Source organism: Primulina tabacum, chromosome 7, assembly GCF_025594145.1.
Source record: "Primulina tabacum isolate GXHZ01 chromosome 7, ASM2559414v2, whole genome shotgun sequence".
NCBI lineage: Eukaryota > Viridiplantae > Streptophyta > Magnoliopsida > Lamiales > Gesneriaceae > Primulina > Primulina tabacum.
In genome coordinates, this window is record NC_134556.1 from 21328858 (window position 1) to 21342088 (window position 13231).

Here is a 13231-nt window from a genome sequence, read left to right on the forward strand (position 1 = left end):
AAGTCCCGAGTGAGTTAAAACGTCATAATTGAATTGTTACTTCGTGTGGTGAGCACGACTATTACGTCTAAGTTACAAAAATTAAGTGCATGTAATTGTGTTAGTATGTGCAGCAGTGTCCCCAAGTGAGATCCAATAAATCCCTCAACGCCATGTAAGTATGTTCGACGTGCAAAAGAAAATATTTTATGTTTGGAGGTATGATAAATGTCTTGTGACCAATTATGAACGGGTTTGGAAGCCGGTGAGCATGGTCGGTGACCTCTCCACCCCAGTAAAGCATGATCAGGTTTAGATCAGGATTGAAAAGCGATAAAGCATGACCATGGACCAATCCACCCAGTAAAGCATGACCGAGGATCTCATGTATGTGGTAGTGGACATCCTTGCCAGTCCAGTACTGTGGTTTAGTCTGATCAGGCACATTTATGTATGAGTCACTTGCTTTGAAACATATCTCTGCGCAAAATGATGAAGTTTATGCATGTTTAAGTATGTATGATGCAAGTATATTTATGAAACGTTTTACGATGATGGCACGTATAGTGCCCAAAAATGCATGTAGTTTTATTATGTATTACTTGTTACTTTCTGCTACTACTTAAATTATAATTCACCCAAGTGTAGGTTGTCTGTAAGTAATATATTTCATAAGTACGAGATCGATCCACAGAGAGATTATTTTAAGTTTAAATTTATTAATTTATAAATTACCAAATGCAAGAATGAAGTTTACAAATTATAAATTTTGTCAAGTCTCAAGGATTTATTATTGGTTTATGTAATATTGTTTAACTAAAATTAGAACAAAGGAAACCACCATAATTAATGGTTCCATGAAAAAGAAAATTAAATATTTAAACAAATACATAATATAATATATTTCCCACTATAAAAATAACGAATTAATCGATATTTTATATATGGTACCTATGATTATATATATAACTGTATAAATATAAAATTGTATAAAATAAATGTTAAATTAAATCATTATATTTCATTTAGAACAACCGGCAGTGCCACGCTATTGCCTAAATGAAATATATGATTTAATAAGTTAGTTGCGGTAAAGTAAAAGTTAGTCGCGAAAAATAAAAGTTAGTTGCGGGAAAGTAAAAGTTAGTTGCAATAAAATAAATGTTAGTTGTAATAAAGTAAATGTTAGATTGTTAGATTTGGTATTAATTTATAATATTTCATTTAGAACAACCGGCAGAGCCACACTATTGTCTAAATGAAATATATGATATAATTATATATATATAATAACAATAATAATAATTGATGAAATATTTATTGTATCAAAATTAAACAACAAATAAGATAACCACTTCAATGGTATCAATAATTTGATGTAAATTGATAACAACAAATAATTCATTTTTACGCCTACAATAAAAAAAGTTAAAAAAGATAATAGAAAGAATATAAAAAATATAAACAATCTTATCACCAAGAATTCATCATCTTCACCTTGACATAGTAGATTTAGCTTGCCGTGAGCTTACTTTTGATTCACACTAAAATCCTCACTCATAGTTGGGAATGAAAATATATTAAACTTAGAACTTTTATACACACAAACTATATTTTACAATGTGATATGATTCCCCTCAAGCTATCACAAGGCCTCTATTTATAGCTAAATGAGAGGAAAGGTAAAGAATTTCAGTATTTCCATGGAGTTGTAATAGTAGTTTTTGTCCTCTCCAACTTCAATTCCTTGGCCCTTCTTTAATGCTATGTTCCACGACATTAATCTCCGAATTGGACTTTGCTTAAACATCAAACATGTGGGAAATTGTCTGTAGATGAATTTTGTCTTTTGATTTACCTCATTTGGTTAAATATTGAAATAGTTACGATTTTTTTGCTCTATGATGGTCATAGTAAAAGTTAATATGTCATCCTTTTGATATTTTCACAATTTGATCTTAATGAATTTTTTAGGCATTCATGTCTTCTGCAAAGTTGTAGATAATTCTTCAAGGATTCCAAACATGTTTGAATCACCTCAATTTGAATTTTGTAGCTTGAGTTATCATTATTTTACCAACATGGTTATAACGTATAATAAATTATTAATTTTAAGTTTCATCACACCCCAACACTATCTTATTAGTAGTCTCTTAGTAATAACATTTATCAGAAAAGCACAAAATAGATTGTTTATTCCTTTTATATATTCAAATATACAAACATATTTATTTTTAAAACAAAATCATATACCGATTTATATATTTATATATATATAATTATATAATTAGACGTGTTTTTATTATTATTCTTATTGTCACATAATATATAAAGTAGGAATATATATATATATATATATATATATATATTTTAAATTTAAAATTTTTTATAATAATATAGTAAAAAAGATAATTCACACCACCCACCATAAGATGTGTAATATCAAGAATATTTTTGTAAAAGCCTCAGCTCCATATTCTTTCAGGTCAAAATATTTAATGAATAGTTGATTTACACTCATGGAGTTGGAATGAATATTAGCTCTCATTGAAATAGGCTAAGTATTAAAGCAGACAATTAAATAAACTAATATTGAAAACAAAATATGAAAATCTACAAAGAATAAAATCCCCTTTTCTCTCTTCTTTTTTTTTCTTTTTTTTTAATGTGACTGCAAAGTTTTACAATAACATAAATCGGATACCTCCAGCTACCTTTGAAACTTATCCAACGCAAACAAATCTTTTTGTTTTTTTTTTGTTTTTTTTTTAGAAAAGATTGATTGATATTTTTAGAACACATTGATAGTACATCAGCCAAATCTAAAAAAATTACAATGAATAAAGTGCTTTGCAGTCCGTTATTTATTTACTTTTTTTAATAATTTTTTTAGGGGAGTTATATTTTTGTAATTAATCATTTTTAATAATCAATAAAAGTTTATTAATTGTTTTGTCATTTCTCACCACTTACTCACAAAAGATGTGTGAGTATATATTATACTTTTAATAAAACACATCTATTATATACACATCTATTATATTTATATTATTTGATCAAAAATATATAAATAAAAATTGGTATATACGAAAAAATAATTTTTCTTGTTATCTGTAATTTGAATATAATGAATATTAAAATCTAGCATATTGTGATTTTCTAATAATTGTGGGGCCCCGGGTCCGATATCTAATACTAATAATTTTAAATGTATCAAACCAAACGATTTAATAAAATATATAATTTCTTGTTCACAAACTGACATAAACATCGTCAGAATAATTTAAATGTCTCAAATAATTGAAATATAATTTTCAACATGTCAAAATAACTAGTGAACAAAAGTAATCCAAACATCATTAAATAGCTCGTAAGACCCGAGAATCCCACTCTAACTCGTATCTCCTCGCTTGGAACTGGACTCTGGCATCCCAAGCCTCGCCTCACCTACCGTCAAGCACATGAAAACAAGAGGTAGCCGACGTGCCGATGAGTATAAACCCAGTATGATACAATCAATAACATATGAGAATTTAATTTTCAAAATAGTTCATATAAATCCATAAAGATGCAATATAATGCAATGCATGATCAGAAGCTGTGGGCTATCAATAAATTTCAAGATCAAGTGAATTATCTGGTCATAGGGTACCCAAGGAAAGAGAATACCCCAGCAACATCCACCGACTCATCCGCTCGAGGTGGGGTGCTGTGTTCTACAATCCCAGGACTATGGTGCGCCTATAGAAAGTGTTCAGGCCATAGCAGCGACCTCCGCATACACTATTCCAACTCAACTATAGCCCCATACGTCCAACAAATCAATATATCAAGGCGACCTCCGCCATATCAAATCTGAATCGAAAAGTGGCTCAATATGCAATGCAATGATGCATTTCAATCTCATCAAGTCAATATCATAATAAGCTCATCTCAAAATATCAATCATCAAAAATCACAAGTATTTCATCAAGCCATAGAATTTTCAATTTAAAATAAAAATGATACTTTTACCTCATATGTTACCGACCGTAACATACCTTTCAAATATTACCAAATGAAGATCAAAATGTGTAGGTGAGAAGTCTTGAACCTCTGAATTCTACTATAACTCAAAAACTCGGATCATTTATCAAAACTAGAGCAATTTCTGTACAAAATTCATAATTAATTCAATAATGCTTCGAATCAAGATCCGCAATTTGGATATTCAAGAAAACTCAAATCCCAACAATTGTGTAAAGAAGTAATCCATATCATTTCTTAACCGTAATATGACATAAAAACGTTCATTGAATCATTTTGTCAAACACGTGACGTGCGTGCTAAAGAGTTGCTCCTCTGCAATTCCATTTCTTTTCCAAAATATCAATACATACAATACCATCAATCATTATATTAACAACTTTACCTCAACACTCAAACCAAACAACCCATTGTTTTCCCTTCAATCACTAACCCAAGGAAATAAGCTTTCTTACCTTGCTTCTAAACTCTTGAGGAGAAGAACTTCTAATCTCCAAGCAAAGATTAAGGCTTCAATCAAAGATTAATGTCTTGGAAGAAATTGGATTGAAGAAGAAATTTGGAACCCTAGCTCTAAACCGATGGAGAGAAATGAGGATGAGAAGAAATGATACAAAATCATTCCCCAATCTAGTATATACCATCCAAACCTCAAAACACGTTTTTTGTACAAGTGCTGGGCGCCATGGCGCGTGTTTTGGCGCAGGGGCGCGCACCATACTTCCAAAAAACCAAAATTTCAGCAATGGGCGCGCCATCGCGCGGGATCTGGCGCAGGGGCGCGCCGTATTCTGTCCAAAACGCATTTTTAACTTCAGAATTTTCGAAAGTGATAAACTAAAAAGTTGTAGCCCTATGTCTTGGCTTGCATCTCCAATTAGCCTCATGTCATTTGGAAGTCTGAGTAAAAAGTTATGCTCAATCTCCCAACATGTGTCAATATAGGAACGACGATACGCACGACACACTTCGGGGCGCTTTTTGGCTCGTCTTCCCTAATGATTTGACCAAAACTCAAAATAAGAAAGTTATAGCCTTATGTCTTATCTTTCTAATGAAAGTAGTCTTACATCAATTGGATAAATATACAAAACATTATACTAAAATCCACAACTACTGCCACATTTTTCATACCGTTTCTGCACTTCCATTACCTATTTAGCTCAAATTCAACCTTTGAATTTACCCATCCATTATCTATTCAATTCTATAACATTCATTACCATTCATACCATAACATAAAGCCATAAACCATCACAATTATTGCCACAATTTTATTTTTTTTCAAAATTCGGGCATTACAATTCCTCACCTCTAAAAATAGATTTCGTCCTCGAAATCAATCATCTCTTTCAAGTCTAAGATATAATGATCAATACTGAAAATAAAACCGAGAATAGAATCGTACTTCATTTGAATAACTCTGGATATTTACGTCTCATTTTATCTTCTAATTCCCAAGTTGCCTCTTCAACACCATGTCTGTTCCACTGTACTTTAATCAACGGTATCAATTTATTTCTGAGTTGCTTATCTTTTCTATCTAGAATTTTAATCGATCTCTCAATGTAGCTCAAATTCTGATCTAACTCAACTTCATCGGGTGGAAGTACATGAGAAGGATCTAGATGATATTTCCTCAACATGGACACATGAAAAACATCATGAACACCTGATAACGCAGGAGGAAGAGCTAATCTATAAGCCAAATCACCAACACGTTCCAAAATCTCATACGGACCTATGAATCTCGGTGATAATTTACCCTTCTTTCCAAATCTAACTGAACCACGAAAAAGAGATATTTTCAGAAAAACTCTGTCACCTTTCTCAAAAATCAACGGCCGTCTCCTGATGTTCGCATACTTAGCCTGTCTATCCTAAGCAGCTCTCATATGACTCTGAATCAATTTCACATTCTCTGTCATATCTCTTATCATATCAGGTCCTACAATTGGTGATTCAGATAAATCGTCCCAATATAGAGGAGATCGACACTTCCTGCCATATAGTGCTTCAAATGGTGACATTCCAATTCTCACTTGATAACTATTGTTATAAGAAAACTCGACAAGTGGTAACGAATCCTGCCAACCAATACCAAAATCCATCACTACAGCTCTCAGCATATCCTCTAATGTCAGAATAGTACGTTCTGACTGTCCGTCTGTCTGAGGATGATATGCTGTACTCAAATGCAAACGAGTACCAAGGGCCTCTTGTAAACTCTGCCAAAAATGAGAAGAAAAGCTGGGATCACGATCTGATACAATTGACTTAGGAACACCATGCAATCTCAAAACTTCTCTGATGTACAATCTGGCCATCTGACCATGCCTATATGTCATCTGATAAGGAATAAAACATGAAGACTTGGTTAATCTATCAACGATAACCCAAATTGAATCGCAACCCCTCGACGACCTCGGCAATTTCGTGACAAAGTCCATGGTGATATGATCCAACTTCCATTCTGGAACTTTAAGGCTATGCAAAAGACCTCCTGGTCGTTTTCTTTCTGCTTTCACTTGTTGACAATTCAAACAACGAGATACAAATTCTGCTATGTCAGATTTCATTCTTTTCCACATAAATTGTTTCTTCAAATCATTGTACATCTTTTTACTTCCAGGGTGTACACTTAACTTACTGCAATGAGCATCACGCAAAATCTGTATCCTCAACTCTGAAATATTAGGAACTACAATACGATCATTCACAAACAAAATACCCTCATTATTGACCTGAAATTCTGATTGATGTCATGATTTGACAAGTTCAACTGATTTCTGAATGCTTTGATCTAACTTTTGGGCCTCTCTAATTATCATAAATACTCTTACAGGTTGAGTATCTACCACAAAATCCAAACCAGAAAGACAACATTCTTCTACTAAATCAGATACACTGCTAGTGATCAAGGTCATATTACATACTTTTCTGCTCAAAGCATCGGCTGCTGCATTAGACTTTCCTGGATAATATTTTATTTCGCAATCATAGTCTTTCAACAAATCTAACCAACGCCTCTATCTCATGTTCAACTCTACTTGTGAAAAGAGGTATTTCAAACTCTTATGATCAGTGAATATCTCAAATGTCTCCCCATACAAGTAGTGACGCCAAATCTTTAGGGCAAAAACCACTGCTGCTAGTTCCAAGTCATGAACGGGGTATCTAGACTCATGTGGCTTCAACTGTCTTGAAGCATAGGCAACCACACAGCCGTGCTGCATTAATACACAACCCAATCCTTGATGTGAAGCATCAGTGTGCACAGTAAATCCTCCTACACCTGATGGAATAGTCAGAACTAGAGCACTAGTCAATCTATGCTTAAGTTCAACAAAACTAGCGTCACATTCCGGTGACCAAATAAATGGTGCATTCTTTTGTGTCAGCTGCGTAATTGGCCTTGCAATCTGTGAGAATCATTCAATAAATATGCGATAATAGCCTGCCAAACCCATAAAACTACGTACCTCAGGAACTGATGTCGGTCTAGACCAATTGATGACTGCCTCAACTTTACTCGGATCAACTGATATACCAGCACTCGAAATCACATGTCCAAGGAATACCACTCTATCCAACAAAAACTCGCATTTGGATAATTTAGCATACAACTTTTCAGTTCTCAAAATCTGCAGTACAACTCTCAAGTGTTCGACATGCTCAATTTCAGATTTTGAATAAATAAGAATATCATCAATGAAGATCACAACAAATTGATCTATATACCGTTGAAACATACGGTTCATCAAATCCATAAATACCGCAGGTGCATTGGTCAACTCAAAGGCATAACCGAAAATTCAAAATGCCCATACCTGGTACGAAAAGCAGTCTTAGGCACATCTATCTCTCTAACTCTTAACTGATGATATCCGGATCTTAAATCAATCTTAGAATATACTGAGAACCCTGCAACTGGTCAAAGAGATCATCAATCCTTGGCAAAGGATACTTATTCTTTACTGTGGCTTTATTCAACTGTCTATAATCGACACAAAGCCTCATAGACCCATCTTTCTTCTTCACGAATAAACCGGAGCACCCCAAGGTGAAACACTTGGTCTTATATATCCTTTAGCCAATAGATCCTCAAGTTGTTCCTTTAGTTCCTTCAGTTCAATTGGCGCCATCCTATAAGGAGCTCTAGAAATAGGCTGTGTACCTGACATCAACTCAATGTTGAACTCAACCTCTCGGACTGGAGGAAATCCTGGAATTTCATCTGGAAATACATCTGAAAATTCACTACCAATTGGAATATCTGCCAATTTAGGTACTGACCTTGAAATATCAATCTCATAAACCAAGAAACATTCGGCTCCTTTCTGCAATAAACAAGTCATGGACAAAACAGATATCAAAGGAATCTTAGCTCGAGAACCTTTACCATAGAATGTCCAGTGATCTGTCATATCATGCCTAAACTTAACAATTTTTTGAAAACAATCTACAGTAGCCCTGTATCTTGTCAACATGTCAATACCAACTATGCAGTCAAAATCAGACATCTCCAATATAATACAATAAAGCTCAATGAAATTATCCTCATAACGAAATTCACAACCACTGTGGGGACCCGGACACTAATTCATTCCTTAATCGTCTTTAGGAATAATTCAAACAATTATAATAAACAGGGTCTAAATTTTTTTTTTAAATACAAAGCGGAAACGTAATGTAATTAATTCAAATTACATATTAAATATAACATACAATTCTTATATTATCTACAAGAATTCAACTAGGTTCAACTATATATCAGTGCTGAATCCTAAGTTGCTTCGAAGCCCGGATCTCCACGCTATCTAGTCCAGCCTCTTTCTCTTCTTGACCCTGATCCTATCTCACCTGTTGCCATGCACACATACAAACAAGACAACAGCCGGATAACTCCGGTGAGAATTACATTCTCAGTATAAATCATGTATAAATGCAATCATAAAAACAATATAAAAGCATATAACAGATATGTCTAACATGTATTCAGATCAGAATATAAATCCATATCCAGAATAAATCCTATTATAAACATGTACCATCATCAGGAACATAACTCATCATGTACCATACTCAGGAACATAATCAACATAACTCAATATAAACTGTCAATTAGACTCATGACTCCAAATTTAAGACTAGACTCAATCCTAGTCTAGGGATCCCGGTTTCCAGAAGTTAGCATTCCCATATCGACCAACAGTAATAGGAAAGACTCCAGTTCTATCCACGTCGATAGGGTATCGATCACCAGTAATAGAAGAAATACCAATTCTATCCACATCGATATGGTATCGATCACCAGTAATAGAAGAAGCTCGTATTCTATCCACATCGGTATAGTATCGATCATCAGTAATAGAGAGAACTCCGATTCTATCCACATCGATATGATATCGACCATCAGTAATAGAAGAAGTTATGATTCTATCCACATCGATACGGTACCGATCACCAGTAATAGAAGAAGCTCTGATTCTATCCACATCGATATAATATCGATCATCAGTAATAGAAGAAGTTATAATTCTATCCACATCGATAGCCAAACATCCGGTGACAGACTTTGGCACAATCGCCAATACACTATCTTGTGGCATCGTGCAATGTGCCCGTGGCGATCCCACCACTATCAGGCACTTCTGTCACAAGAATACTCGTCTAATACCTGCTGTCTATCAATCAAGAGAACAAGTATATCAATCAAATCAATACAATAAGGTAAAGTATGTGATTTAGGGAAACTCGAGCCAAACCTCACTCGAGTTGTGCAATCCCAACTCAACATTAATTTATACATTTATCTTCTCGGTCCGACGAAGACAAAGTATCGAAGTCAATTCTGTCCATACCCAATCTGCTAATAACAATCGAATAGATACAATATCAGTACATAACTCAGTTCAAAACCTGTTCTGATCAATACTCAAATCAAAACATAATCGGATCAGTGCCAATCGACATATGATACCACAATACAATCTCAACCAATAACGAATCTGGTCCATATCAATTTACGGATGTTTCAACGGCATAACAATATAGTCACGATAACCCCGTCAGTCCAAACATTACAAATATAATACCAGATTTCATAATCAGTATTAGTACAACTCATACTCTCAATTATGGTAATCAAATTCTCGGGCCTTACATTTCTCCCCCTCTAAGATATGATTTCGTCCTCGAAATCACAGGCAATCAATTCAGATAAGGAAGAGATGTATACTAGAGGTTACTTCAGAAAATTCATTCTATCAAACCATTCTGATAAAATTACTTGCAAATACTGGCTATACAACATCCGTATATACCAATCAACAGCTCATACCAAATCAATATCATCAGCTGTTATCAAATTCAATCTCAGATATCACCGTAATATCATTCCCATTCAGCGGAAATCTGCAGTACTCACTGTACAATGTCTCGTCTGTAGCTATCTCAATACTCGTTTGATAGCTATCATTATACAATAATTCATAAAGTGACAAGACATCAGGTCACTAGTGCTAAAATCCAGCACTACAGTTCCTGGATATCCTCCAGTATCTAGATAGTTCGCTCCGACTATCCGTCAATCTATAAACCATAGATAAAATCATGCTATACATTCTGCCAAAAGCACAAAATCAAGCAAAATCACAATCTGATATACTCTACTTCGGCATTCTAGTTATTCTGACCACTTTTCTGACATCGATATGTGTCATTTGGTCATGTTTGTACGTTATCTGGTACAAACTAATAGATATAGATTGAACAATCTGTCAATCACAATAATATTATATCACAATCTGGAAAGTATTGCAGTGATCTCATTACGAAATTCATCGAAATATACTCCCCATGTCTAGTCAAGAATATACAAATTCTGTAATAAATCTTCTGATTTCTATCTTTCTGTCTTCATTTATTGGCGATTTAGACATTTCAGTACAATTCCTGCCAACATTACCGTACAAATTCTATCATAACTGATTTAATCTGTCTATATCAAAACTGTCTGTCCGAATATTATGCATTCTCCGTCACCAAAATGAAAACTTAATCCACTACTGTGTGTTTCTGAAACTATCTGTCAATTTCAGATTCGAACTATTTGGTACAAACAAATCAGTTAATAATATAAATTAAAGAAAATTACCTACATGGTATTCGGTTCTGACTATCGATATCAAATTCTATTGTACAATTCTGAAACATTAGACATCACAAGATAATCATTCTCATACAGTAAAAATCACATATCTGTCACTCTGATCACGTTCTGAACTGCTGTAATTCTCGAATTCAGCTCTTATTCGGTTTGAAGTGTATATAATCTCAACGGTTCACAATAATCTGTATTAAATACTGCTGTAACAATATAACAATACTCAGGCAGACACAAAATAACAATCGTATAAGATAATCTGCCAACTCAGACAAAAAATAAATTTCTGACAATTCTGACATTTCTGAAATTTCTAATATTTCTGATATTTTTGATCTCTCTGATATCGGTATCATTCTCAGTCACTGATTCTGATCTAAACTGTGTCAAAATCAATCGGTATACTAACTTCAGATATCGCATATTCTGAATACAATCTGTTTCAAGCAGAATTCATATCTGAATAATTTATGTATACAATAATTACAGTTTTCAGAGTATTCAATACAATCTTCAGATATTTGATTCAATCAATCGGATGCTGCAAATATATCAAAATATCATAGATACAACCAGCATGAAATCAACAGAATATCTCTAAACATATTGAAACATGCCATAGAGAAACACTAAATCAGATGTAACTCCTGGTCGGTACTCTTCTACTGATCTTTTAATTCTTTCAATTCATTCTGTATCATTTTGTACATTCAATATCCTTCTGTATTGAATTCTAAAACAACAACAGTACCTGATATCAATTCAATTCTGAAATCTATCTTTCTGATATAAAGCAAATCCGAAATCTTATCTGGCAATTATCAGCCAACTCGTACATCATTGGCAATCTGCCAATTCTAGGCTCGATTTCAGTACATCTAATGAATACATAAGGATACCATCTGCTCCTTTCTGTATCAATCGAGTCTTAGACAATACAGATATCAAAGGAATTCTAAATCTAGAATCCTTACCGTGAAATCTTTACTCATCAGCCATATCTGGTCTGAATTTTATACTCTCCTGAAAGAAATCTACAATAGTTCTGTACTTGTTCAGCATATTAATATCAATAATGTAATCAGAATCAGATAACACAAGTACAATACAATTTAATTCAATCTCATTCTCTTTTTACTGCAGTACACAATATATTACAGAATTCACTGATATCAATTCCTCTCCCCAAAAGGGACAAGGATCAATACTACAGTACTACAGACCCAGCAGATACAACGTATATCAATACAACTCAGTCAAAGATAATCGTAGGGAATGCATTAGTATATATCAATACATATGCAACATAATCATAAAAGATTATTACCTGCCACTATATCATCACGTGTGTCCTGGGTCTGTTCCTCGATCACTATCACCAGATGATTTTACTCCCTGAAATCTTCGGGAACCTCTCTGTGTACAGACTCTAGCAGAGTGTCCCTGCTGTTTACAGATATTGTACCTACCAGTCACTCCCTGGCACTGCTCCATGGGATGTCTCCCTCCGCAAGTCCTGCAATAAACTCCAGTATAACTCGGGCTAGAACCACTGGAGCTAAATGAACCGCTCCCTAACTTTTTGAACTGTTTCTTTCGAGCTTTCCACAAATCTTGCTTCCTACTCATACTGCCACTATCCAATCGGAGAGGGAATTGTTGTGTCTGGGGTTGCATTGCACACAACCTTTCTTGTTGTCTAATCAGAATCACCTCAGCTCTTTTTGCTTTATTCAAAGTATCAGCAAAATGGTAAGGTCGCTGCATATTTATCAATGCAACTATCTCTGAATTCAATCCTTTGATGAACTGCTCGGCTACAGCTTCATCATTCCCAGCTATCTGAGGAACAAAACGCAGTAGAGTAGAGAATTTAGCAACATATTCTTCAATATTCAGTTAGCCCTGTTTCAAATTCTCAAACTCTGCTCTCTTGTCCTCTCGGTACGATCCTGAGAAGAATCTTCGATAAAATTCTAGCTTTAAAGACTTCCCACGTAATCACCCTACCCCGCTGTTCTAATACTCTTTTGGTTGTAATCCACCAACTCCTAGCGA

General features: G+C 34.2%; 1 pseudogene; it reads left to right on the forward strand.

The window, feature by feature from the left end:
• LOC142550601 (uncharacterized) overlaps window positions 1–13231 on the forward strand; it is a 64863-nt pseudogene that overhangs the window by 15727 nt on the left and 35905 nt on the right.